The following is a 9,197-nucleotide window of genomic DNA, read 5'->3' on the forward strand; positions in this document are numbered from 1 at the left end:
AAAAGATGTGTTAAATCAGTTTGAACAACAAATAAATTTGGGGACATTGGGATATGCTTGTGGGCTTTCTGCAAGAAGAAAGAAGCTAAGTTTGGCAAGTAATTGAAGTGTTATGAATTATTTGATCAGCTCTAACATATATTCAGATATACTCACAGAAAGAAATGAGATGGAGAGAGTATTCATCAGCCCAAGAAAGATAAAGTGTTTAAAGTTTCACTTAAGTAACAGAATTACTGTGACATGCTGGAAGCTTAGTTCTAATATGTACTTTTCAATGTCAGCAGATGTAGCTGTAGAAGAGTCTTGCTTTGGGACAATAAAAAAAATGTAAGCCTTTGTAATGGACATATTTGTCCATTTGTGATAAACAGCCACATAAAGCTCTGAACTTGTAAGTGTGGGGGATTTTAGTTATTTATCTCTGTATCTGTTGAAAGCTTTTTTTATAAACTTCAGTGTAACCAAACTTGAGAGTATATTCTGTGTCATTTGGAGTGTTAAAACACACCATGAACTGCGAAAGAGGATAGTCCAGCAGTCAGTCAGCTTCTCCAGTTGAGTAACCTTTCATTTATGTACAAAGGGCATAAAGCATCCAGGACATGTGAATGGAGAGAAACAGTAGGATGTAGAAACGGGAAGGCACAACATACAAATAGGGTGATCACTGTAAAGGGATCTTAAGAAAATATTAAGAAGCTACGTACAGAAACAGTATGGACTGTGTTATGTTCTGATGTAGTTTCAGGGAATTAAGAATTCAAATCTTTCCTGAGCCTTGTAACATAATTGTTGGATCTATATGTGTGTGTGCTCCAGGAGACTTTATGATGCATACTAGGGTTGCCAACGTTAGTTGGACACATTCCTGGAGGTTTCATCACATGACATACTCTTTAATTATAGATTAATCTTTAATTTCTGGAGACTCCAGGACAGTCCTAGAGGGTTGACAACCCTAATACAGACCCTAGATTTTAGCAGTTCTTTATTTGGAACTCTTCAACGTTAATCTTGTCTGCACTTGAACGTTAGTACAGATTAAAGTAGGGTGTGAGGAAGGTGTGTAAACTCAACAGCTAATCCTGTACAACTCCGTGTGTTGACAGTCTTAGTCTGGAAGAAAAGTGCCTGGTTCCTGGTTAATTTAATCTTCTTTAAGGAACTAGGAACCCTTGATCTGGAAAAAGAGTGTTGACCCATGGAGTTAATCGGGGACAATGCTAAATGTAAACAAACTCTTGCAACTCTGACAACTCTAAAGTGCAAGTGTAAATTGTGGCAGCACTTTGGACCCTTGCATTTATTTATTTATTTTATTTTATTTTATTTTATTTCGGAAAAGAGACAAAAATAGATTTATGTGCACATGTGGCTTCTGATCAATGTCATTTATTCGACCAATCACAACTAACCAGCTGCGGAAAACTGATCAATCCACAGCCTTAAACCGTCGACCAAATATAACTGTCAAATATTTTTGAATAACAAAAAAAATAAAATGAGTAAATTGTGATCTGCTCATGGATATTTCACCAGCAGAAAAAGAGGCTGTGCTTGTTGGATAAATGATTCCCTGTGAATTAGTCATTCAGATCGAATTGTCTAGTACTCTTAACTAAAACTAATTTCAGTGATCTAGGTTTAGTATGAGAGAAAGGCCAAAGGGAATTAACTTCTCTATTTAAATTCTAAGCCTACCTGCAATAATACCAAAAATAAATCACCTTTAAGATAATGAGACCTTTATACATTGAAATACTTTTTTAAAATACTGGACTTGTCTCTAGTGATTGTTTTGAAATTACTTGTCTTTAAAGAGTCAATCTAAGACCCAGTACAATTGAAGAAAGGTATGTAGAATAAGAAAATATGTTTTGTAAACATTTTTTTACTGTGACTCTAAAGTAACAATGTTAATTAGAACAATTTCAAAATAAATAATAATGACAAGTAAAATACAAAAACTAGGTGTGATGTTTAGTACCTACAGTCTATATTGTCATGAACGGAGGACTGCTGGCTTTACAAGCAGACAAATTAGCATTTTATTATGTAAGCCCCAGGCCTAAAATATTTAGAGGGACAGAGCTCTCTGCACCTGCTATTGGGGAGAAGAGGAAAAGCTAGCCCGGGGCAGACTCATTTACATAAATTATAATGTTGTTTACCCATAATTCCACCTTCTGCATTTTGTTGTTTTGATAAGTATGTGATAATGGATTACTATAATTACTGCACTCACGAATGGGCGAAGAATTGTTCAGGATATATACCATCGGTGAGGGGTCATCCTGATAGAACAAATAATGGACTTTGATTGGGTAGTAATGTTCAGGCTGATTACAAAGGCAGGGAAAGGGCTCTGACCTGGAAATGAAATGTGCTGTTTAAGAATAGCAATCCTGTCCAGGGATCATATTTTGGTCTGGTTTCCATACTTGGGAATTTTCTGTTGTGTGTGAAAGAACCTGTTGAGCTGCAGAAGCAGATTCCACAGTGAGCACTGACTAAAACAGCATGTGGTGGCAGTAGCGGAATCAGTAGCTAAATTTATCCCACAGAGCGGACTGGCAATACAGAGCTAACTTCACTGCATTCCATACACCTGGCCAGTGGGAGCAGCACTGTCAACACAGCTCTTGATTTAAATCCACCACCATGCTCGGTAAATTATTCCAGTGGTTAATTATTGTCCACATTAAAAATGTATGCCTTATTTCCTATCTCAATTTGTCTAGCTTCAACCTCCAGCTGTTATGTAAGGGGAGTGTTGACTCCTTGCTGAAACTTAGTGGGGGGGTTTCGATTGGCCCTCTCCCAATACCAAAAGAAAGGGGAAGGGCCGATGAGAAATGAGGACCTTGAGACTGACAGTTCCCAGGGACAATGGGGAGAGGCCAATAATCCAGGTCAGCCCAATAGACAGGGCAGGCAGGCTAATGAGGGAGTCAGGAGCTTGGGGTCTCATCCTGCGTGTGAGCTGGAGCCAAAGTAGGGCAGAGCTAAGGAGAGAGCAGCAGCCCAAGTTGAGCTGGAGGTAGAGCAGCAGCAGCCAGACCCAAAGGGGCCAGAGAAGCAGCCCAGCTAGGGTTGCCAGGTGTCGGTTTTCTACCAGAATACCTGGTCAAAAAGGGATCCTGGCGGCTGTGGTCAGCACCTCTGACTGGGTCATTTAAAGTCTGGTTGCAGTGCAGTGGGGCTGGCAGGCTCCCTACGCAGCTCCTGGAAGTGGCAACATTTCCCTCTGGGTCCTAAGCAGATGCTGGGGTGGCCAGGGGGCTCTGTGTGCTGCCCCTGAGTGCCAGCTCCGCAGCTCCCATTGGCCAGGAATGTGACCAATGGGAGCTGTGGGGGTGGCGCCTGTAGGTGGAGGCAGTGTGAGGAGCCCCCTGGCTACTCTGACATCCACTTAGATTCTGGAGGGACATGTCACTGATTCCGGGAGCTCCTGAGCACCACCTGGAGCGCGCTCCCTGAACCCCCTGCTGTGCCCCAACCCCATTCCCCAAGCCCTGAGCCCCCTCATGGACCCAAAATCCTTCCCAGATCCCATATCCCCTCCCACATCCCAACCCCCTTCTTCAGCCCTGAGCTCCCTCACACACTCTGAACCCCTCAGCCCCAGCCCAGAGCCCCCTCCTGCACCCCAAACCCCTGATCCCTGGCCCCATCCCAGAGCCTTCACCCCATCCCGCACCCCACCTCCCTGCCCCAACCCAGAGCCCTGGCCCACACCCTGAATCCCCCCATTTCTGGCCCCACTCTGGAGCCCCCAGCCCAGAGCCTGTACCCCCTTCCACACCCCAACTGCCTGCCCCAGCCCGGAAAAATGAGCGAGTGAGTGAAAGTGGGGAAGGGTGAGCAAAGGAGGGTGGGGGATGGAATGCGTGGGGAGTGGGGCCTTGGAGAAGGGATGGTGAAAGGGTGGGGCCTCGGGGAAAGGGCAGGGCAGGGAGCGGGGCAAGTGTGTTTTGTTTTCTGCAAATAAAAAGTTGGCAACACTAAGCCCAGTAGACAGAGATGGGCTGGATGCAGAGCTGGGACGCTGGAACCAGAGCAGCCCAGAGTAAAGAGATGGAGCAGCACAGACCTGCTATGCCAATGGTGAGCCAGGGCTGAGCTACAGTGAGGAGCTACAGGTCCAGAGCTGGGGAGCAGACACCCACTGTGTCACAAGTAACACTGGAGCCGAATGCAGTAAGCAGTTAGCGAGAGTGAGGGGGGGAGGGGACGTTGGGCAGAGAGGGACAAAAGCAGGGAGCCATCATGAGACAAGAGGTCTTGCAGGCTGGATTAAGGAGGGGAGCGTGATGACCAATGCTAGAGATGGCCAATGCTGGGGAGAAGGGTCCTGCCATCTGGAGCCTGAGGGCATGTGGCCACCGCCAGAAGAGGTATCTGACCTGCAGTAGCACTGCAGTGCAACCAGGGCCTGGGAAGAAGGCCTGGGACATGTGAGGAACAGATAGTCAACTTTCCTTACGTCCCAGAGACTGCTGTTTGTGGTTTCCCCATGCCCACAGGGTGGGGTTCATTGTTTCCCTTAACCTTTTCTATTTTTTCCTTATTTTTCTTACTATTGTTGCTTAATAAATTGTATTTGGTTTGAACTTAATGTAATGATCCAGGGGTCAAGGAAACAGATAGTGAGGTGAGAGCACCCCAGAGTGGGGAAGCCCTAGCCCCCGTTCTAAGTGACCATGACAAAACTGGGGGTCAAGCCTCACAGGGATCCTGGGCCCAGACATGTTGGGGTTACGAGGACTCTGCCACATGAGAGAGAGGAAGAGGCAGGCATCTGGGTGAAGGGAGTTGGGGTGGGGACTCAGATCCTTTTGCTAATCAATTCCACCAGGGTAGTGCATAAGCCAGGAAAGTTCCCCACAGTACTGGGACCTTTCCCCTGCTTACAATTGAATCATGTTATACCTGTCTCTGTCAGACTGAAGAGCCCATTGAGGATGGACTAGAAGCGGCCCAAAAAGCATTTTTCATCCATGATGCTGTAGTAACCCGTCTCCCAGGTATTGTTGGCAGCAACAAGGACTGAGTTCAAATAGATCAGAGTGTCTCTTAAAACTAACCATCACCACAGGTTCGCTCCCCTAGCCAGAGATTTTGGGATCACAAGCTACCTTCCTGGGTGTCCTTACTAGGCAATATTTCCTCTGTCACAAGCCCTGAGTTTGTGTCTAAAACAAGGAAAGCTTCACTGGGGGGAAAGGGAACACAGTAAGTAAAACACATCTTTAGCCTTAGTCCATTACCTTGGTTCCCTTCCTGCTGGTGTGAACTTCCAATAGGCAAATGTCTCTTTACCACATCATTTCCCCTTCTTCAGCCACTAAACCCCACTCTTGCTTTGGTGTCAGTGGGCAGCACAGTCGCAGTCCCGCGGTGCACTCGAGCAGGCCCATCTCCAATCCCCTGGGAAGTGCTGCCTAGGCCTGTCCTGAGTCTCCACAACCTAACCAGCTACAACGAGTTCCCCTTTATTTTGTGGGTGGGCAAGAGGGGCTGCTGCCACCACCCCCATGGACATCCGTGAAGAGCCCTTTCTGCACTGCACCCTGTCAAAGAGCTGCTTCCACATCATCTGCTGACAGAGGCCCCCCAACAGCGTAGGAGCACTAGCATGCAGGACCTTTGAGTAGCTCTCACCACAAAGGAGACTTTTTCCTCCCTCTCAGTTCAGTCCCACTAGCCAACCAATTCTGAGCTCATAGCTCAGTGGTTTAAGCATTGGCCTGCTAAACCAAGGGTTGTGAGTTCAATCCTTGAGGGGGCCATTTAGGGATCTGAAGCAAAATCAGTACTTGGTCCTGCTAGTAAAGGCAGGGGCTGGACTCAATGACCTTTTGGGGTCCCTTCCAGTTCTATATCTCCATATATTAATAGACTTTAAGCCCAGAAGGGACCATCATGATCCTTTAGTCTGACCTCTTGCACATTGCAAACCACAGAACCTCACCCACCTCCTTCTGTAATAGACACATAACCTGTGGCTGTGTTACTGAGGTCCTCAAATCATGGTTTTAAGACTTCAAGTTACAAATAATTCATTATTTACGCTAGTTTAAATCAGCAAGTGACCCATGCCCCATGGTGCGGAGTAAGGTGAACTCCTCCCCCCCCCCCCGCCCCCCAGGGTTTCTGCCAATCTGACCCAGGGGAAAGTTTCTTCCTGACCAGAAATATGGCAATCAGTTGGACCCTGAGCATGTTGGCAGGACCCCCGCAGCCAGACACCTAGGAAAGAATTGTCTGTAGTAACTCAGAGCCCTCCCCCATCTAGTGTCCCATCTCCAGCCAATGGGGATAGTTGCGACTAGCAGTCACAGACGGGCCACTGGTCTTTGTCACAGATGAGCCACAAGTCTTACTATACCATTCCCTCCATAAGCTTATCAAGCTCAGTCTTAAAGCCAGTTAGTTTTTTTGCCCCCATACTACCTTTGGAAGGCTGTTCGGAATGTCACTCATCTGATGGTTAGAAACCTTTGCCTAATTTTGAGCCTAAACTTGTTGATGGGCAGTTTGTATCCTTTTGTTCTTATGTCCGTATTGTCGCTTAACTTAAATAATTCCTCTCCTTCCCTGGTATTTATTCCTCTGATGTATTTATAGAGAGCAATCTTCCCTCAGCCTTCATTTGGTTAGGCTAAACAAGCCAAGCTCCTTGAGTCTCCTCTCATAAGGTAAGTTTTGCATTCCTCGGATTATCTTAGTAGCCCTCTCTGAACCTGTTCCAATTTGAATTCGTCATTCTTAAACATGGGAGACCAGAATTGCAAACAGTATTCCATATGAACTCTTACCTTTGCCTTGTATAATGGCAATAACATTTCCCTATCTCTACTGGAAATACCTTGCCTGATGCATCCTAGGATTGCATTAGCCTTTTTCATGACCACATCACATTCACAGCTCATAGACATCCTGTGATCAACCGATACACCCAGGTCTTTTTCCTCTTCTGTCACTTTCAACTAAGTCCCCAGCTTACAGTAAAAATTCTTGCTATTAGTCCCTAAATGCATGACCTTGCACTTTGCACTATTAAATTTCATCCCATTTCTATTACTCCAGTTTTCAAGGTCCTCCAGATCTTCTTATATGATATTCTGCTCCTCCTCCATTTTGGCAATACCTCCCAACTTTGTGTCATCTGTAAATTTTATTAGCACACTCCAACTTTTTGTGCAACTTTCACAAATGAAAAAGTTAAATAAGATTGATCCCAAGATCAATCCCTGAGGAAAACTCCACTAATAACCTCTTTCCAGCCTCACAGTTCACCTTTCATTATGACCTGTTGTAGTCTCCCCTTTAACCAGTTCCTTATCCACCTTTCAAGTCTCATATTAATCCCTATCTTCTCCAATTTAACTAATAATTTCCCATATGGAACTGTACGGATGTCTTACTGAAATCCAGGTAGATTAGATCTATTGCATTTCCTTTCTCTAAAAAAATCAGTTATCTTCTCAGTTAGATTCTGCAACTTTGGGTACGTCTTCACTTAACAGAGGGTCCGGCGGCAGGCAATCGATGTTCTGGGATCGATCCCAGAAGTGCTCGCCGTCGACGCCGGTACTCCAGCTCGCCGAGAGGAGTACGTGGCATTGACGGGTGAGCCTTCCTGCCGCGTCTGGACCCGCGGTAAGTTCGGACTAAGGTACTTCGAATTCAGCTACGTTATTAACGTAGCTGAATTTGCGTACCTTAGTCCGAAGTGGGGGCTTAGTGGGGACCAGGCCTTTGACTTAAAGTAATACCAAGCCTCCTCCACATTCAGCCTTGAGTTCTTCAGTCCAGTCTACTTCTCTAGCTAATTCCCTTAATGTTTTAAAGTTTGCCCTTTTGAAATCAAGGACCATAGCTGAAGACCTGTTTTTCTTTATTCTTGCAGTTAGTTAGTTAGGTAGAGGGCTGGTGGCTCCCAAAATGTCACCAGAAAAATTCTGAGTAGAAAGCTGTGATGTTATTGACATGAACTGTGACCATATAGAGCATTGTTGCAACCAAGGTCCTATAGTTGCACCAAATCTTGTACAAAGGAGGTCAAGTAAGGTATCTATGAAAAGGTTGTAATTTGCTGGTTATGATCATGCTGTTTGTATGTGTGTATCATTTTTGTATTTGAAGTTATAAATATTGGCTATATAATTGTATCCCAATGTGTTTGGTTCTAAGTAGCACTAGTGAATCATTTGGCCATCTTATTCATTCATAGATTATAGATTAATAGATTCTAGGACTGGAAGGGACCTCGAGAGGTCATCGAGTCCAGTCCCCTGCCCGCATGGCAGGACCAAATACTGTCTAGACCAGGCCGGCACAACATGCGGCCCGCGGGCCGCATGCGGCCCGCATGGGCTCACTGTGCGGCCCACGGGGGTTGAGTAGGTGGGCTCACTGTGTGGCCCGCAGGGGGGTGAGTAGGCAAGCGGTGCGTGAAGGGGGGGGCTGAGTAGGCGAGCAGGCGGGGAGTGAGTAGGTGAGCCAGGGGAGGGGGGCTGAGGAGGCAAGTGGTGAGTCGGTGGCTGACCTGTTCTACTGATCTGGTCTGGCTCCCATCCCCTTTCCCAGGGCCAGCTCCAGGCACCAGCAAAACAAGCAGGTGCTTGGGGTGGCATATTTCTAGGGGCAGCATTCTGGCGCCGGCCATCATAGGTGCCAACTCCGAGGCATGGGGAAGAAGTGCCCCCGCCACCCCAGCTCGCCTCCGCTTGCTCCCCTGAGCATGCCGCCGCCACTCCGCTTCTCCCCCTTCCCTCCCAGGCTTGCCGCACGTGAAACAGCTGTTTCACGCAGCAAGGCTGGGAGGGTGGACAAGCCGAGCGGCGGGGCGCTCGGGGGAGGCAGCGGTGGTGGTGGAGCAGAGGTGAGCTGGAGCGGGGAGTGGTTCCTCTACCCCCCGTTACTTCCTGCGCCCCCCACCCTAGCTCACCTCTGCTCCGCTTGCTCCCCTGAACGCGCCGCTGCTCTGCTTCTCCGCCCTCCCTCGCCTGAGAGGGAGGGGGGAGAAGCGGAGCAGCAGCACACCCGTGGGAGCAGGTGGAGCGGAGGTGAGCTAGGGCGGGAGGTCACGGGGGGCCTGCAGGAAGCAATGGTGGGGGGGGAAATGTGGTACGCCGGGGGAGGAGGCGGGGCTGGGGATTTGGAGAAGGGGTTTGGAAGGGGTGGAG

The sequence above is a fragment of the Trachemys scripta genome, chromosome 3 (assembly GCF_013100865.1).
Source record: "Trachemys scripta elegans isolate TJP31775 chromosome 3, CAS_Tse_1.0, whole genome shotgun sequence".
Classification (NCBI taxonomy): Eukaryota; Metazoa; Chordata; order Testudines; family Emydidae; genus Trachemys; species Trachemys scripta.